Raw genomic sequence first — 20,824 nt, 5'->3', positions numbered from 1 at the left:
TAACAGGACTATGCGAGTCAATTTATGTAATGGCGATCTGAGGTAACAGTTGCTGGTCATCTAAGTTACATCACTAATGTTAGTTAAGACACTGTTGCCTTGCAAAATGTTACAAATTCTGCTCATTTCAATAAATATTTACTTAAAACGTAAAAAACGTACCTTTAAATTGCTCCAACCAGTGGCTTGCCCCATTGTTCTTTATAAAAATGAAAGTTGCGTAGTACACTCAACGTCTTCAGGGCGGGAAGCGCGTGAGCCTCTTCAAACAACCCAGCGGTGGGCAAAAACAACCCAGCACATTAACCCTGCGGGTTTAACCCAACACCTGGAAAACTAAAACTACCCCAAAAGTGTTTAACATGTGGAAAAATAACCCCAAAAAACAACCCAACGGACTCAACCCAGCGTTATGGGTTAAAAAATAACCCAGCCATTTTTAGAGTGTGGCTGATTGAATTTAATATCATCCACATAATCCTTATGTTTTATTGTATTTGTATTAAATCACATTTCCGATATTTAATGTGTGGGTGGGATAAGCAATGGCATATTATCTGAACAAGTTCATTTGACTTTCTGTAAATTCATGCACAAAACGTAAAATATTTTTAGCAACAGTACCACTCAAAAGAATGAAAGTGCCTGACTGAAATGTTTAGAATGATCATAAAAATCTTGCTTAAATGCTTAATGTCTTAAATTTGTAGACAAAAATATAATTGTGCCAACATATCAATTTCTTTCATTAGAAAACAAAAAATAACATATAATATGTATTTTTTAAATGGAAGACCAAATGAAGAAGAAAAAGCAGCCAATAAGAGCCCTGAACAGATTGGGTACTCTTTAAAACATTTCCAATGCAGGCTGAGACCTCAAAAAGCTAAATGATAAAATGCCATGAGGATGATTTTGCAAATTCTAGTCAAATGGCAAAGTCAAAAGATGTTAAATTATAACATAATTTTAATTTATTTTAAATGCTTTTAGTCACAATATAACTCCTACATTTACAATTGTCCTACTTTTGATGAGTGACGAGAGAATCTAAATGAAGAGTAAAATTACAACCTCATGACTGGTACTGTAGTGGTAAAGTACAGTTTTGAACTTGAATTTGTAGCAAACAAATGTGGAAATAAAGTTTGAGACACATAGCACTAAAACCACAGAATTACATTCATTTAAACAAATTGTGTTACTTATAACCCTCCCTGATCTCCCCCGCATGTGTCAAATAAAACTCCAAGACATTCAAGTTGAAGATATCACGCACAAATCTATTAACTATAGTCCATTTAGGATTAGGGTTGTCACGGTACCATAAACATGTCTTACGATACTATACCAGCTGAAGTATCTCGATACCAAGTAGTATCACGATGATATAATTCAAATCTATACAAAAAACACAGATTTAGATTAAACATTTTGTATTTACTATAGTAAACTGTATTATACTTTGCACTAGAATATGTTGTTGTGTTAACTGTAGTAATTGGATAAATTGTAGCAAATACATTTACATTTAGTCATTTGTAAATACTATAAATACTGTATACTTAAATATTTACTATGATAAGACTCAAAAACACTAGTATCTATGAGTTTTAGTAGTTTACTGTAGTAAATACTAAAGTACACTTGATCATTTTTCACGTAGGATCTAATTCAAATGTTGGACAAATTTTATTGATACAGCAGTCTTTATAAAGGGAAATATTAGGCTTACTTTAAATGCAGAACTAAAACGGCCAGTAGGTGGCGTCAATTTTCCACTGAGTTAGTGATTCATTTAACCAACTCGTTCAAATCGCCAATTTGAATCATTAACTCGTCCTAGACATTCAAAACACACATTCATTTTGGAGATAAACACCCCAAAAAGGCAGATGTAAGTGTTCAAATAAATATTAATGCGCATATGCAACATTACCTACGGTACTATGATACTACCGTTTCAAAAATAGAGAGGCATCGCGGGTATTTTGAAGCTTTAGCATCGCGATGCTACCGTAGCACCGGTACACCATGCAACCCTACTTAGGATGTGGAATTTATTAATTTTAATGCATTTAAAATATGTCAAAGGTCATCTTGTTCCTGTATGTTAGACATAATAACCTAAATAAAGTGGGCCATGTAAATGATTTCAGCAAAAGGGACTTTTGGACATCTCGACAGCGATATGGAAATGTGAACTGATCTCAGTCTATTATCATTCTACAATGACCTGTCAAGTCCACTTATGCATGACCTTTATTCTGTCAAGCACCCTCATGATTAACCTAATTTCATTGTTTTCCTTGTATAAAGAGCATTCAGGGACACATGCTGTGGCGTATCTGATAGCCGAGACTGTTCTCGCTAAAATGCATGAAGACAATGTGATCTTAGCTCAATATAAACTGCCACCACCTATATAAATAACACATACACACGTATGAATGTCAACCAAAAGTATCTCCTTTCCTATAGCTCCGTTCTTGTCTTATATTAGTGCATAGTACAGTACATCAGAATAGGGTCATGGTGTGGGACAGAAACCTTGTTGAGTCCTTAAAGACGCCTAGAGAAAAGAGGAAACTCCAAAAGATCCACTGTATGCCAGAAATAGGACACATGATGATTCACCCGTCAGATGTTGAAGTAGGCCATCATATTTTGTGCCCTTGTGACAATGTTTTGCAAGAATTGCTTCGAACATTTTAATGGCCAATACATCAACCTAGCAATTGGTGTGTGCGTTTTTTCCTCTATGACTTATTTTCTTCTGTGAAACACAAAAGGAGTTATTTATGGCACAAGCTGCTCTTCATCACACAATGAAAGCGAACGACGCCATTGGCTGTCAAGTGACATTTTCAAGGCCACATTTTAAAGTTTCAGTCTGTTCTTCACACATATCTATAGTACAGTAGTTTCAGTGAGTTATTTATGATGTTTTTTGGAGCTTGGCAATGCCATTAACCTTCAATGTATGAAAAAAGCAGCATTCTGCCAACTTTTTTTTGTGTATGTTAAGTTTGGAATGACATAAGTGGGAGTAAAGTTTTTTTGGGTGAACTTTCCCTTTGGGTACTACATACACTTCCCCATACTGGAAATATGTTGGTATTAGTAAAAAAAAGGTAAAAAGTGTTATCAGGTCTTAACGCAAAGTCTAATCTGGCCTAATATCTCTCTATCAGAGAGACAAAGCAAAGATGGATCTTTACCAAAAAACACAGGCTCAGCGAACACAGCCCAGCCATAAAAACCCACAGACGCAAATAAGCAGTTTCAAAGGAAAGCTGAATCTTTGCTCACCGTCTGAAACAGATTTGCAATTTCTTTACTGTCATAAATTGCAGAAGAGAAATGCTTTGAACTTTCGAGCCTCATTCCGCAGTTTCCTAAACTGTCAAAGATCAAAAATGTAAGTATTGTTTGTGGAGGGAAGTTATGCATCCGTTCTTGCAAAACTCAACACACCTAGAAAGCAATTCATGCAATGCTTTGATCGTCATATTAAAGAGTTATTATAAAGTAGACTAAAACATTGTTCCATAATGTTCAATTTTCTGGTATTTTATTATTATATTATATTTAATTATAATTCTATATTGTGGGTTAAATATGGACAAACTTAACTGTTGCGTTTAAAATAACCTATGATGGGTTGTTCACTGTATATATGGAAATTTGGGTTTGTCCATATTTTACCCAACCATGGCCTATAAACAACCCCGAATATTTGTATATTTCTAGTAAAAATGCAAAAAAAGAGGTTTTGTCAGAGATAGTTGTGAGGTGAATGTTACCTGAGCATAGAAAGAATAGGTAATAGAAAATTTTAAATAATAAAATACAGTATAATAAAAACCAAATTGTGTCAATCTCTTCCAATCTGTCCTTGCTTAATGATAGCTATCTCTTAAAATGTTTCAAACACTATATGGTTTTTTGGCAAGCCTGAAACCAGTTTAAATGTGCTCCATGTCTTCTCATCGCCACCTTTGTACATTTAATTCAAACGCTCAGAGACAATAGGATGGAATTTCCTGTTGAGGAAAGCTTATTCATTATTCAAAGGCCCTTCCTGCATCACAGGAATCATACCTGCTTATTAATGATAGAAGGAGTGGGCGAGAGAAGATTGAAGCAATGCAAGGAGAAGCGAGAGAGAGCTGTGCTTTGAACCTCACTGCAGGAAGACTGTAAAAGCTTCAAAGCCCTGCGTCTTGAAGGAGACCTGCAGACAGAACACATATACGGTCTACACAGAGCTGGGAGCTCAAACCGTCTCAGTAATCCAACGGCACTCTAAAACCTCTTACAACAACGGGATATTCCTCCTGTCTAAAGAGCTCATGCAGAGAAATATCCTCAGGTCAGGGTCACACCTGTAGACCAACAGCTGGGAGGGATTTTAGTGAAAATAATGGGGTTCAATTAGAAATTGCTCTTCAATGAAACACTTTCTTTTTGAAGACAGAGTAGCTTTTGGATCTGACTGTGATGGGCAGACAACTTCTCAGTGGAATGCCTTTTCCTGATAGTATGACAGATTGAGTGTCTTTGACTTCAAGCAAGTCTAGTTTAGTATCCTTCCAAAGTTAGTAACCAGCAACGATGTTGAGGCAAATCACTTCTAAAAGTCTTCTTGGTGGTGCTTTCATTGGAATTGATTATCAAACATCAACTGTTTTTGATCTTTAAAACTAAGCCAAACTTCTAAAACTGAAGTTCAAATTTGTTTTTGTTTCTTTACATTTTCTTACAAATCTTATTGCTAGGGCAGTTTTTATAGTTGCAAATTTGCATAATGGTAAAATTCAGGGATCTCGCATGTCTTCATGGGTCATTTAAATCTGTGGTTGCGTATCTGTTGGTTTAAGTTAAACAAAAATGTCAATTTTGCAAAAATTACAGCAAAGTTTAGCATTCTGGGGCAAGATTGACAATTTCTGTGAATTCTAATTCAAGAAAAAGAATATATTAGAATATTAGAAAAAAAACATATTAAGAATAATTTTAGGAGTTTATTTGCAAAAACAGATAAACTAAAAATAGTTTTTTATTGTGTTATGTTTTTATTGTGTTTTATTGTGTTAGTTAGCTAAAATGGTTGACATAAAATATTAAGTTAATTTAACTTAAAAATATTAGTTAACTAAATCAATTTCTCGTCGAGTTGACTAAACTTGTTGAGTTCACTAATATTTTTAAATTGAATTAACTAAAAATTTTAAGGCAACCAGGTAACTTATTTTTTTTAAGCTGAACTAACAATTTTTTACAGTGAAGTAAATAAATATCTTACAACAGGTATCCTTGTTGATTTTAAGAAAAAAATTCTCGTAAATATCTTAAAGTTAGCATATCCTCACAATTGTCAAAAGGTCAGATGTTTTATTCATGTATTTGTTTCAAATGTATCAAGTTGAGTTAGTTTACCATTACATTCTTACAAACTTCTTATTTACTTTACATATATTTTATATTTGTCTAAGAACTGCAGTATGGAACTGCAGTAAAAAAACTGCAAAACTGCAGAACTGCAGTAAAAAAAAAAAAAAAAAAAAAAAAAAAAAAAAAACTTCTGTGAATCTGCCCCAGGTCCCATGGCTTGTCTGACCTTCGGATTTTGTGAATCTGTTTTATCAGTCACCACACGAAAATAACCCAACTGCTCAGAAGTGACATCACGCAACACATGCTCCCATTTACGCTCCGAAACATCAATTAATTACAGTAATAACAGTGATGATTGCTCTGGATGCAGAACTAATTCAATACTACAACATCGCTCTCTGGACCTTATGAAACCATACTGCAGTTTCAATACCTTTCTGACGAGCTTCCATGGCATATTATTTGTCCCAACAATATATTTTGACGAATATCACTCTTGTCACCGAACCCAATAATTGGACTATAATAATTTCCTTGAGGCATTGATCTATGGTCTCCCTTAGGGCTGCGGGCACAGTTTGATGGTTCTGGGCTGGGCACACGGGGGGATCTCTCCTATCAGAGCTCATCAGTGTGGTCAGCCTCTCGTGAAAGGAGAGACTTCATTCTTGGGCATGATTGAAAAACTCAGAGAAACAGAGAGAGCGAGAGAGAAAGGATTCAGAGACAATGCAGCAGTAATGTGAAGCTCTGTGGGCAGAAGCGCCGTGTGATTACTTTTGTTCTGCTTCACGGGGAACAATGAACGTCTGACTGGACAGAACTGTGTCCTTTACTGACTCCATACATGCTCATAATGTACTCAATCGAGAAAGCATTTATGACAGATCAAATAAAGGTGTGAACAACACGGGGGTTAAGAAATGATGCGGTTTAGAAGAACAGTTCATGCAAAAATGAAAATCCTGTCAGTATTAAAGGGACACATCACCCCAAAATAAATATTCTGTCATCATTTACTCACCCTCGAGTTGTTCCACATCTGTATACAACCAAACAGTTCTTGGCCACCATTGACTACCATAGTAGGTAAATGACAATGGTAGTCAAAAGTGCCCCAGAACGGTTTGCTTCCCTACATTCTTCAAAATATCTTCTCCTACTATGATCAGCCAAACCTGCATGACTTTCTTCTGAAAAACGCAAGATGCTTTGAAGAACACTGGCCTTTTCCATATTATACACGTAGACTTCAAACTTGGCACGTAACAATATACAATCAAACAATTGCAAGTTCTATTTCAAGTATTCTGAAGCCATTCAATATTTTTGTTAGGAACAGACTGAAATTCACAATTTTTCCACAGAAGAAACACGTCATCCAGGAACAACATGAAGTCAGGTAATGAGCATTTCCTGATTCACAGTCACTCTTTTCTTAGAGAAGAACATTTCAAATCTTGTCGGTGTTTTCTGGACAAGCCAACCCACCCTAATTTATAAACCAGTGACTGTGAAACGATACCAAACCGTCTTGAACTTTCTGTTGCTTTAAGGAGAGTTGGAAATTGTGGGTTCATGAATCAAAGGTTCCCTCATTTTCCAAATGCCCTTGATTGTCCAAAGGTGGGGCACAAACTGATCATGTTGCATTTATGATCTCTCATCAGTAGAGGGCACTCCAGTCTCTCTGCAGCAATAAGACAGAGAAAGTTTTGTGTGTATGAGAGTGGGCTGAGAGAGAGAGAGAGAGAGAGAGAGAGAGAGAGAGAGAGAGAGAGAGAGAGAGAGAGAGAGAGAGAGAGAGAGAGAGAGAGAGAGAGAACGAGAGGAGAGGGAACAAGAGGAGAGAGAGAACGAGAGGAGAGGGTACGAAGAGAGAGAGAGAGAGAGAGAGAGAGAGAGAGAGAGAGAGAGAGCTGAATCACAGTTGGCCTTGCAGGGCAGTGAGTCATAAACAATAGAAGCTACATACTATCTCTATTGTTCCTCTGATAAGATTTTATTAACCAAACACTGTGTCTGATGAGGCAGAGAATCCCACAGCTCGTGAGAGTAAAAAACATGCTGCTATTACACGCGTTCGAAATTAACTCTACGGTTAAAGGCACAGTTCAACCAAAAATGAAAATGCTCGGATTGTTTACAGTTTATCTCTTCAATGACATGGAATATAGATGCGCAAGTTGTTCTAGTGTGTCTCATACCTAAGTGAGCCAAGTCTATGCTTAGTTAAAAAAAGAACAGCCTATTTTTAGAAACATCCTTATACAGAATAAGGGTTGGCAAATTCATTTTACTTGAACTGTCACTTTAAGGAGGACCAACCAAAAACTGTTTTTGTGCTGATCCAGAAGGCAGCATGGTGTTCAAACGCATGATGCTGAACTGTGGATTATGAATGAGCCCCAAGCAGATGTGTTATTACACTGTAGAATGGATTTAACAATGTCTGCAATAGGTTAATGTACAGCTGCATAAATTTACATTCACCGCATCATAAAGTTTTATTTAATAAAAATCCTCACAGAAGGCGCAAGGTGATAAAATCACAATGCGTTCAGGAAATAGATTTGGGCTCTTTTTTGTCCAGCATTTTTGTGGGGATCAAGGACCAAATAAAATTGTACATTTATACCTGTTCCGTAATTCTCATAACTCAAGGGTTGCTGACAAAACATATCCTGAAACTAAGCACGAATTACATTATCATATATATTCCATTGTAAATGTTTGTGTCTGATGCACACGAAGGTGATGTTCACACAGGGAATGTACTTGAAAAACCTGGTACGCTTGGTACTAACATATGTCTGGTGGTGATCAAATCACAAATGAAACTAGGCACCATTGTTCTTATTTTCAGCCAGTTTTACACCTTATAACAATGTTCTTTGCTCGCTTTTTTTAATTGTGTTTTCATACCTGTGTATTATATACGAATGGTTTTTATGTGTGTTTTATGGCGGGAGTCTCCGAGAAAAGACCCCCACTGCTGTGAGTGAAGGGGTAATTGACTGTGAATGACTCCTTCTTTAATAAACACCTGCTTGCTCTGTTACCTGTGTAGAATGAGTGCCGGTATCTTCCAGGCTCTCCAAACTGCCATTTACAGGAAAACTCAAGTGAAGAGCCTCAGGCTTTCTCCCTAGCTCATTAATCAGCGTCTGCAGTGGACATAAAGCCATTTACTTCTGACAAGCCCCCAGTGTGTGCTATGTGATAGCGGGTCTGGCATAACAGCGTTAATTGGTAATTTACTGGAGTATCCATACGTAGAAGTGTAGAGCAGAGGAACCCCGTTTAACAGGGAATGTCTGCGGTGCTATTAAATCTGAAAGGGGTCTGTGGTAGAATGTTATTATTATTTAAGATGAAATTATCGCACTTGAAGCATCTCCACACACACACTCCTACACACATACTGTATATAATGTGTATATATATATATATATATATATATGTATGACCCTCACACACATAGTCATGGTAACCACGATTTCTGTCAAAATACCTATAGTATGTAGTACAAAAAATACCTGTTAGTACATACAGTATATTTACTACTATTAATTTCATTCTTTTAATGACAATACTGTACTTACATACAGCCGCAGAAAAAATTAAGAGACCATTTCAAAACGATTTTCAGTTTTTCCAAATGTACCATTTATAGGAATGTGTTTAGGTAAATTTTTGGTTCATTCATTTTTTGTTCATTGTGTGAACTACTAACAATATTTCTCCAAGATTTCAGATTAAAATATTGTTTCTATTTGTGTTTATGTGCAGAAAATGAAAACCGGAGAAACAGGTCAAAATATCAGAAAAGATCCTCTGTATTTTACAGACCTCAAATACTGCAAAGAAAACAAGTTCGTATTCACTTTTAAGCAATACAACAGTAATATTTCTACATGTATTTAGAAAAAGTTGATGTGATTGATTTTTTGATTACAGTTGTTATGTGTCTTGTGCTATCAGTCTTTCACATTGCTGTTGGATGACTTTATGTCTCTCCTGAGGTTTGATTTCGCTGATATGCAACAGACACTGGACTGGAATGGCCACAATACATCTAGAAATGCTGATTAAATGAACATTTGGAAAGGTCTCTTCATTTTTTTCCGCGGCTGTATATCATTACATTTACATTTATGCATTTGTAGGGTGTTTTATCCAATTAACTTACAGTGCATTCAAACTATACATTGTTTTATAAGTATGTGTGTTCCCTGGAGTTCGAACCCATCACCTTTGTGTTTATAACTATATACATAATCATACTATTTATTATTTACATGATACCCCAAACCAAATTTCCATAGTATTTCAATGCTACCACGTTCAAATAATGTCATGTTGAGCTATGCGCTCCGAAACCAAACTCAGTGAACAAGGTCTATTTTAATCCGCTCCTGGAGGGAGGCTGCCTGGGTTGAAACTAAACTCTGCCACGGTGGATCTGAATAGCTCAGCAGTAAACCACATCTTTATAGACTACACTTTACACACATTGGGCATTGTCATACTTGGACAGAAATGAATCTAATGAGATTGCATGGTCGCATGCATGATTTTATGTGCATGCTGGATGCAATTGAAATAGCTAATCCTGTTCATTAGAAGTGGGTGTCCACATGCTTATGTGTAGGTCATGTACAATTATGAGCCAAAACATTACATGCTTAAAGGTATAGTTCAACCAAAAATGAACATTTGGTCATCATTTACACACCCTCTTGTCAATTCAAACCTGACTGACTTTCTTTCTTCTGCAGAACACAAAAGAAGATATTTTGAAGAATGTTGGTAACCAAACAATGATGGTACCCATTGACTTGCATTGGTTTTGTGTCCTTCAAGTTGATTTAAGGAGGATGCAGGGTGGACTTGTTGGCCCAGCACATCCCACATTATTTGTTTTCCCTGACTGGTCAATGTTTTGGCTTATAGTGTGCAACATTTTAGGATTAGTATTAATAATGTGGACCCTAAATAAAATATGGCAGGAAAGAGTCATTCTTGTGGCTTTTTGACAGATGTGAGTGCATCAATCTATATCGTGAAAGAAAGAGTTGGTCTGTCAACACATATTGTCTTACTGCTTGCTGTCTCACAGCTGAAGCAGCAACAGAGAGATAAAAAGCATAGAAGGTTCAGCAACAGAGCTGCAGAGAGACAGAAAGAGTATGTCAGCGAGTGTTGAAATATGCAGATGCAACACCCTGCCAGACTTAACTCAACAGCCCCGGGTGACAGGGACAGAGAGAGAGAGAGAGCGAGAGAGAGAGGGAGAGGGAGAGAGCCACAATAAGACGTAGTGCTTATCAACACAAAAGACAACAAAACTGAACAAGTCTGCATTAGCTGTGTCATACTTAGAATAACAATACCATGTTTGGCAATTTCCCTCTGTGCTTTCATTGCTCGGAGCAAGATTACATTTGAAAAATATTTTAAGACAGATTTTCAATTTGGCTTGAACCACAACAATATGAATACATTTAGCACTCCCAGGTTTCCTCCGTGTTATTGTGGAAATGCGGAATATATATCAGCGCACAAACGCAGTGGGCATTTTCCTCAGTTTACAATCAAAAGTTTATTTTAAGAGCTATTCACAACAAGATATTACTGAGGATATATTTCATTTTACAATATAATAAACTCTCTCTTTCTTTCTGGCTGCGTGCCCATTTGCTTACTTCTACTGCAGAGTAAAATTAGAGCGTGTTTGTGTTTACATGTAAGTGCAGGAATTATTCATTTTTAGGGTCATATATTTAAAACTGCAGTGGCAGCTTCATATTCCTCACTATTTTTGTGCGGCTAAAAAAGTGGAGAGCCGTCGCAAAAATGTCATATTTTTGTAGATGCTGGGTAAACAAGTGAAGAAAATAAAACTACACTGGCATACAAGAAACTGATATATAACTGATAAAGAGATTTTAGGCATTATTTGAAATGCGTTTTAAGTTATTTTTAAATAAATATTTATAATAACGTATCATTTCAATAATTATTTATAGTATTTTCTATTATATAATACTTGGCTAAACTAAAATGCAAAAAAGTTAGACGAACCTTACAACAAATTGTTTATTTAATAAAATAATTTATAATAAAATTGTTAATTGAATACACTTATTACACAATAAAATATTAATATAAATTAGTGCTGTCAATATTTTAAAATATACTTTTACATTTTAATAATTTCACATTTAATATTCAAATTGATGTAGAAACAACATATTTCTTTAACAGCGTCATTTTATGAAATCTAACATTTTGATAGTAGTACTGTAACTGATGTCTCTATTAAATTGATTATTTTAACATTAATTATAGCCATTCAACAGTATAATTGAGAGCTATCATGTAGGAAATATACAGAAATTGGAGGACACTTTACAGTCTTTAATGCTAAATTATAAATTAAATGCAGAATAATTCTCATTAAAGCTACAAAATCACATTGATTTCTTCTTTTATTTTGTTCTTTGATTAACATTAGTGACAGGAGTCACAGCAGCACGTTTAAGAGCACGGCCCCTTTAAGAGCTGCCCCAGAACGCAGATCTGACCGTCACCGCACTCCCATTTTCACAACTCTTTGCATTCATTTAAGATTTTATTTTACACTTTGAAGTCTTGCTTAAGAAAACGCTAGACAAAACGGGCTTCCTGACATAATCTTGTGTGGTTTTATCCATTCAAGCACAAAAGAGAACTTAACACGGATGCGCTGTCTGACAGAGATTCACCGACGCAGCCTTTAGCCCGTGACTGTTTAAACCAGACTGGACCTCGCGTTGCGTTTTGCCGCGTCCCACAGTTTAGAAAGTCTATCTTCATTGAACGCGTCAAAGCAACTGTTTCAAATCGCGCTTAAGTGGTTTAAAAGCCTGTACACGAATAAGAGCGTGATTACATAATGTAACACTAGACAAAGGATGTCAAAATAAACGGATGCTGCGTTAATTGCGATAAATATTTTCTCATGCGTTAATTTAAAAAGATTAATCGCATGCGTTAACGCGTTAACGTTGACAGCCCTAATATAAATAAAATAGTCATTATTAGTCAATAACCAAACCGATCAACAAACGGGCCAGGCGCATGCGTCTGATGAAACTGTCTATAGCAGATACATCTCCTTTAGTTAGATCATCAAAATTTTGTATTCCCATACACAGGGATGGATTACTGACCGGGCCAATGGGGCCAGTGTCCAGGGGCCCTTGACTACCATGAGCACGAGGGGGCCCTGGGCTTCAAGGCGCCATCCAGTTTGGCACAGAAAACCCAACAACAATGAAAACAAAAGTTTATCTATTTTTAATATATGGGTCCCATAGCCTATACAAGGCCTCTGTGAATACCCTGGAAAAAAAAGATCAACAAATCATGGCAAAATATGTTTTTATGTTATTGTTAACTTACTACATTGTAAAAAATTTCAAGTTTTTTCAACAAATTATTTAGTAACTAGTTCCACATAAATTTTACGTTCACTCAATTTCTGTCCCCCAAGGTGTTACTTGAATTGTTATTTTTTAGTTGGCCCAAACTTGACTCAAATATTAAAAAGTATGCTAGCTCAACTAGTTTTATAGTTCATTCAACTAAAGTTTTTTAATTAGTTTAATATTTGAAAACATACAGCAAAGATTCTATCAATTAAAATCGAAGTATTTACCCCACGTTTTATCTGTTACTTCAATTAATTCTTATTATTTGGGAATTTTAACTAGAAAAACCTGTGGAATTTATAAATAATTGCACATTAGGGTTGTTACCAAAAAATATTAACTGTGATCTTTCAAGTCACAAAAAGTAAACCACACAAATAAACCAAGACGTAGCTTGTAATTCATAACAATCACTTCTCATATAGACTGAACATTAAAAGGGTGCTGCAACGGTGTGTCATGCATTCTGACTTCTTTACAATGTTAAACGTGCTGTCTTCTCATGCTTAACATGGTCAACTTGTCAAAAAACGAGTTGGGTGTATTATGTAGTATTTCTGTGCTCGATACACTCCCCCAGTGATCGTACAGGTTTCGGAAAGTTTTTTTTGAACATAGAAAACTGTTTCGTAACATTTTTTCTTAGTCCCTTATTGGACAATTCGCCCGGAAAAGCACGCGGCACGCCCACGAGGCAGCAAGGAGAGCAGGAGAAGGAGCATGCGCAGACGTCACTTTCACTTGTGTGCCGGAAAGAGAGAGAGAGCATACGTTCACGAAGTTCAGGTGTTTGTTTGCTCACTGCATTTGGGTGATGAATGTTATATAAACGGTGGATATAACGCTGGATTTGGAGATCGTTTTAAACCTATATATGGAGCCGTCCCAGCGCTAAAAGATGCCGGACATGAACCGCATGCGGTGAGTGAAACTGATGTCTGTGTTTTGTTGGCAATGGGTGCGCACGTGCTTTAGTTCAGCCTACCCCTCCCCCCCGCACGCGCCGTATGCTTTCGGAAATAATCGTACAGCTGTATCTATCTTTTACAATTGTGATCAAACTAAATACTCTTCGAAGATACGAAGTATGCAATACTACTCAAAATTAATATGAGATTGGCAGAAACCGCGTGTGTTAGGGCCGCTTTAAGTGCTCCTGTTGACAGAAATATTTGAAATACAACATCAAACGTATTTGCTGAACTACAAAAAAGGCCCATTGAAAAAAAAAGGACGCAAAACATAGGTATTTTGAGTTTGTGAATTCCTGTGGAGAAAATCACTTGCTGCCCTCCATCGATGCATGGCTATATCTGTAGTCTGCAATAAAGAAACAGGTTAAAATATACAAATGAATTTTTTTGAGAACAGTGTGCATGTGTGCCTCATCGTTGAGGCATCCTTGAAGGGGGGGATTCTGTCACAACCTGTATTTTGTTTTGCACTTATTGTTGTTTTGCTTTCTTCCTTCCATAAGCTGTGCTGTCAAATACACGTGGCTCTTTGTTTTTGTGGTCACCACCCCCTGCTGCTCACAGCAATCAGCCTCATGGGCGGCACTGCGTGCCTCATCAACTCACACCTGACACTCGTTTCTCCTTCCTATTTAAACCTCTTCCTGTCCTCATGCTGTGTGGGTTCGTTGTATGTGAAGATTGTTGTTTTTGACCTGTGAATTTATGCTCTGACACTCTGTCCAGGATTCGTGCTCGAGGAGTTAAGCCCTTTCGGCTGCGGGCAGTGTGGCATTAAGGAGAGTGCCGGTATCCGTCCGGCTGCTCTATTCCACTACCTTCACGGTGGACATCAGTGCTCGGAGCACACGTCCTTTTTAATAGGACAGGGAAAGAACGGAAAAATTGTGGGAGGGGGGCCCTTGGAGGTAACTGGCCCCGGGGCCCTTTGAAGTCATAATCCGTCTCTGCAAATACATCATGCAATATACCCAAATACAATATTTCTTAAGCAATATTAATGGACTAAAATGTGTCACAACAGCATTGTCCCTGATCATACTATCCAGACTCTCCTGACATACTATTTTCAATCTACTCTATGTATGATTCATGAAGTACCAGTCTTGCATACTATTTAAGATACTACGTGAATCTGTTCGCCTCTCTCTCGCCCTGACATAACTATGTGCTCTTCATACCAAGTCGTCTTCTCTCCTCAAATAATCTCTAAATTACTACAGGTATCCCTCAGCCGACGCTCTCATCCTCTGATCGTGACTCAACCGCCAACGTGTTGACATTGAGCAATGACATCACCTAACCTTGATCAGAAGAGGAACCGTCACCCAGTCTCGCCTGATTTGAAATTCAGAGTAAGTAAATGATGAACGTTGAGCAAATTAAGTCGCCTGTGACTCGTCTGCCTGCCAGAGCGTCGGACAATGCAGCTGACAAACGGGAGAGCTACACATCCACGCCCGCCGCTACTGTCATCTCCCCAGAGAGGTATTGTTTAACAGAGGCCTGGAATAAATCAGCCTGATAAAATTTAAGATGTGGCTCTCAAGTGAATTGCTGGGCATAAATCAGTTTGTTTCTTTAGGGCTTTGAATTCATTAATTAGATTGAAGACAATAAGAGACGTTGCATGTGCAGGGTCAGAAATAAGATTTTTTCCCCCTGCTGACCCAGTCAGGCAAGTAGTTTTTAGATTTTAGGAATAATAGATTAATCATAGATTAATCAACAGATTAAGAAGAATAATCATTTATATTTAATATAAAGTAATATACTTATAATTTTGTTAAATATACTTATAAATTTGTTAATCTTTTTTATTTTTCATTTATTTTTCAATTAATTTAATTATTTTCATTACATGCAAGCTCTTTTCACATAAACAAGAAACTATTTGCGGTATTGATTTTTGATGTTTGTAGTTAGTTATTTTTACTCCATTGCATTGAATTTCAAGGCAAAAAAATAATGTTGTGTAAAAAATAATGGATAATATCATTGCAGAAAATTGACAGTACTTTTTTCTTTCATTTTTTAAATAGTGTACTTTAAAAATATATATACATGGATGTGTACAGTAGTGGAAAAAATTAAGAGACCCTTTCAAACTTATTTTCACTTTTTCTGAATTTACTATTTATAGGTACGTGTTTAGATAAAACATTTTTGTCTCATTCTGTGAACTACGAACAATATTTATCTCAAATTTCAAATAAAAATATTGTTTCTATTTGCATTTATTTGCAAAAAATGAAGGTCAAAATAACAAAAAAAGATGCTCTGTATTTTTTCAGACCACAGAAAACACGTTCTTATTTACCTTTAAGCAGTACAGCAGTAATATTCGTACATGTAGTTATGTACGAATCCCCCCCAAAAAATGTATGTGATAATCTCGATATTTATCACAGTTTATATGTGTCTTATCATGATTTCAGTCTTTCACATTGCTGTTGGATGACTTTGTCACATTGATTTTGTTGAAATTCCACAGACACTGGACTGGAATGGCCACAATACATCTAGAAATGCAAAATTAAAATTAGGCATTGTCTATTACTGATTTGTTCATTTTCAATCTATTCAAAATGCTTGCGAGCGATGGTGATATATGTAACCATGGTGATATGTAAGGGATAATGTAGGCAGCCGGTTGTTATCGCAGACATAAGGCCCGACAGTGTGACCAGGACCCAACGCGACACCACACTGAAGGGGTTTATTTCGCGAAAACAGCCGGCTGCATGATAATGAATTTGAAATATTTGATTAGCTCATTTTACCGAATGCAGACCTTCAGTGAGGATATCTGTTTAGTTTTGGTTTTAAGGTAAGAACGTTTAAATGTCATGAACAGGCAATTTGGTTTAATCACTTGTAAATATAATGTCATATATCGTGGCTGTCGGGCGGCAACCTCCTATGTACAAATAAGGTCAATTTTTTCACAAATCGATGCTATTGGTCAGTCCCCATGTGGGTCTGTTATTTTTACAAATTATTAACCAATCTAAAGTGTTGAAAATAGCTTGAGAGCAAATCTCTTAACTCCATTGGACACTTGGACACTCCAGAAGTCTCGTAACTCCACCTCTTCTTCACTCCGCTGGAGCTTCTCGGCATTACGTCTCCTGATTGAACGTTTTTTAGACAATAACGAGTGAAAATAGTTAGGTTAGATACATTTGAGTAGGCCTGTTTTGTTAAAAATCGATAGCTGTAATGCTTCGGTGCAGAAGGATGTCCGTGAGCCACGAAGGTAAGTTTGCGAGCAGATTCGGCTAATTTCCGCCTATTAGACAGCCTAGTCAGCTCATCGTTTTTTGTATTACATCACTTATAGTTCTTAAACCTTTAAAATAGAGTTTAGGAAGATGTATGTAACCACAGTCATTAGCTTTGGTTAACGATTGAAGTCTTTTCTCTTGTCAAGAGGCTCAACGCGACCGCCGACTTTATTTGCGTGCAGATAAATTTCCGCCTATATTAGACAGCCTGTTTAATGTTTTATTTTGGTATTGCATCACTCATAGCTGTAACGTTTAAAATAGAGTTTAGGAAGATGTCTGTAACCACAATCATTAGCTTTCATTAGCTCTTAAAGCCTCGTCTCTTGTCAAAAGGCTCAACGCAACCGCAGACTTTGATGAACACTGCTGGCAGCAGCGACGTCAATGTGTCCGTACCATTCTTATCAATGACAGCGTAATCTCGTATCTCCCTGCTCCCAAGTTATAAACCTTGTATCTCCGATTAAACATGGTTTTGGGGAAATGTTGTGTTAATGTTGGTACACAACAGTATATGATAGCAATATAAGGTATAATACCTACTTTAACGATACAATGTTTAATAACTCAAAAAAATATGCAGTTTTTTTAATTTCCTGAAAAATAATGGTTTTGGAGATGCGAGGATTCCACCCGACAGCGACGATATGTTATTAAAAGTAATATTTATATTTGTCAAAAAAAACCTGTCAAAATGATTTGCTGCATCCGGGTTAACGTGTGTTATTAGTTTTGAGAGGTTGTTATCTGGGAATAACGAATTTGCAAATGTTGCGACTGGCCAATCAGAATCAAGCATTCCAACGAGCCGTGTAATAAATATAAATCATATGAATTCACAACAGCAAACACAGAACAAAAAGTCTGCCTACAGTAAATGCATAGAAACATACTGTATGCAGGCAACATTATGAACAAATGCAAGAAGTGACACTGCAAAAACAACGGCTGGGTTTCCCGAAACCTTCTTAACGCTATACGTCATTCTTAAGTTATACCTTAAGAGTGGTAGAGATATATTCTTAAGAACGACATAGTGATACAAAGGTTTTGGGAAAGGTCAACTGGCCCTAAACTCTCTCACACACGGGTCCCGGTACATAGGCCCATCCTTATCGTTGATATGTTTGCTGATCATAAACGTTCCTGTCTGCAACAATAACACATCATACTCTTTTTAAACTCTCTTTATCTCCCTCTCTCTCTAATTGCTATAGTTGTGTACTAGAAGTCTTAAAGTCTTCTTGTGCAGTACTGGCACTGGCATGTCCTGCGGGGGATAGCTGGTTGAATGGGCACTGAGTGGACCGAAATGAATAAATCCAATTTCTGTGCATAATGGCATTTCCGTCTGGAGCCACCCCAAGTCAATTCACTCTCCAGAGAGCCCAGAGCAAGGTGGAAAATGCAGAATTAGACAGCAGATAGCCACCGCCAATAAATAGTACATTGGTTTAATTACTGTTTAAGAATGGGAAAACAGGAAAGGACTGAGTTGCACCATTCCTCCTGATCTCTAGCAGACACCCGAGCAATTACACTTTTATTAATCCAACCCTCTAAAGTTCCCCAGCGTGAAATGTATAAATAAATGAGTAAATGAATTAATCGAGTATAATAAGTAACTTTTTATGCATAAGTGATTATGAACTGCTGGTGACAAAGGTAATGAGAGCATCATAATGCTGCTTTGCCATACTTTGTCAAAAGACATTGTGCTTTAGAGTCACACTGAGCATTGTGGGCTTTTCTGTCACAACCAGCCGTTAACATTCATGCATTTGTCAGATTATTTTATTCAAAGCAATGTACAGTTCATTCAATTTATAGTTTATCAGTGTGTGTGCTCCCTGAGAGTCAAACCCATGTCGTTTGAACTTATGAACAAAATGCTCTACCTACTGAGCTATAGTATATATCAGCCTTTATACCAGCCTGTGTGAAATATTATGTATAATTTCTTTCAGACCAAATTATCTTCAGCACCTTAGGAACAGTTAACTAAAATATCAAAAAAATCTCTAAAAGGCATCTAAGGTGATATACTTGAGAAATGTAAAGCGTTGTTGCTATGGCTACCATCAAAGGCAAATGTGACTTTGGTTGAAGACAGGTTTGAGCTTAATTTGAAATGTGACTTAATGTTTTATAAATAATCCATCTTTATATGAAGAAGAAGTCTAATTCATCAGGATGACCTGGGGCCTCATTTATCAACAGTGCGTATGCACAAATGCAGAAAATCTAGTGGTAGAACAGTGATACTACAAAAAGAAAATGCCACCCTGTGTTACCTGTGTCATTTATTTGAAAATATTAAATTAGTAAATTCATATTTCAAGATAGACATTTGTATAATTGGTGTGAGAAGCTACAAAAGACAGATGGGAAATCATTTGAAATGTAGTTATAGTGTCATGGCTGATCTCACTTTGCTGGATGATTTGGCAAACCTTCTTTTATTGAAAGCACAAAACACTTAACAGAACAATGTATGAAAAAATAAATAAAAGAAAAAACATTCAAACAAACTGAAAAAGAACAAAAAGAGGTTTGCATATTAATCATTGTTAATTTTTTTTTAATCGTATTGCTTTTCTATTACTACATTGCTTTACCAAATCATAATAACATTGCAATTCCACCAAAAAAGAACTGCAAATTTGGTTTCTTTTCTGAACATTTTAATTTATGCAAAATAAATCTCCTATAAATAATTATGAAATTAAAAATAAAAACCAAATTGAGCAAAACATGCATTGCGCTAAGAATGCGTTTCAAAGACCGCTGTGATCTGTTTAGTGAGAGAATAGAGTACTTTCACGTGATTTATAAAGAGAGGTTTCGTCACCATATGGTTCATTGGGGGCATTTCCGAATGCAAATGACCATGAGCGTGAACGAGCATGGCGCTTAAATGTGGGATTTATCAACAATGATTACTTACTGGTGTGCGTAAGAACCGTGTACGCATGTTTGATAAATATGGATTTTTTTGTACTTATACACGTTCTAAATTTCATTCGTAGGACAAAATATAGAACATTTCTGTGCACTGTTGATAAATGAGGCCCCTGTGTGGCCTTGTGGCTGACCTTTCTCTTCCTACTAATTACTGTGACAAAGCTTCAATAAATATTCAACTCTAACAAACTTCTTTAAACTTCAAACACATCTCCTTATTGGTTTCTTTCTGCTGTTTTGTCATTGAAGTTTCTGGTAAATTTAACCCAGATAAGGCAAATACAACTTCACTTTAGATTAAAGTGTCTGTCAAATGCATAAATGCACATGTACAATTTTCTCCTTCTCTGTAGATTTGTTTATAAGTGGGAAAATAAAATAAAAGAGTGAGAGAAAGAACTAAACAAGCACATAAGTAGAAGGTTGAACATTTGGGAACAGTTCACCCAAAAATTTAAATTCTGTCATCATTAAAGCCTGGCTCAGATTACAGGATTCTCGGCCAGATTTTACCCCGATTTCCCCTCCTGAGAATCTTTGAGAAAATCGGGTCCAGAACCTCGATCGGGTCCGAGGTTCGGCCCAGATTATCACGTAGTGTGAGGCGTTCACAGATCGAATCTTACACCTCCCGATCTGCTCCGAGAGAAATCGGGGCCGCCCCGATCATATTAAACATGTTTGATATTTAGGATTTTAAATCGGGGTGATGACGATG

The sequence above is a fragment of the Triplophysa rosa genome, linkage group LG22 (assembly GCF_024868665.1).
Source record: "Triplophysa rosa linkage group LG22, Trosa_1v2, whole genome shotgun sequence".
Classification (NCBI taxonomy): domain Eukaryota; kingdom Metazoa; phylum Chordata; class Actinopteri; order Cypriniformes; family Nemacheilidae; genus Triplophysa; species Triplophysa rosa.
The sequence above is the reverse complement of the archived record's forward strand: the minus strand, read 5'-3'. Positions refer to the sequence as shown.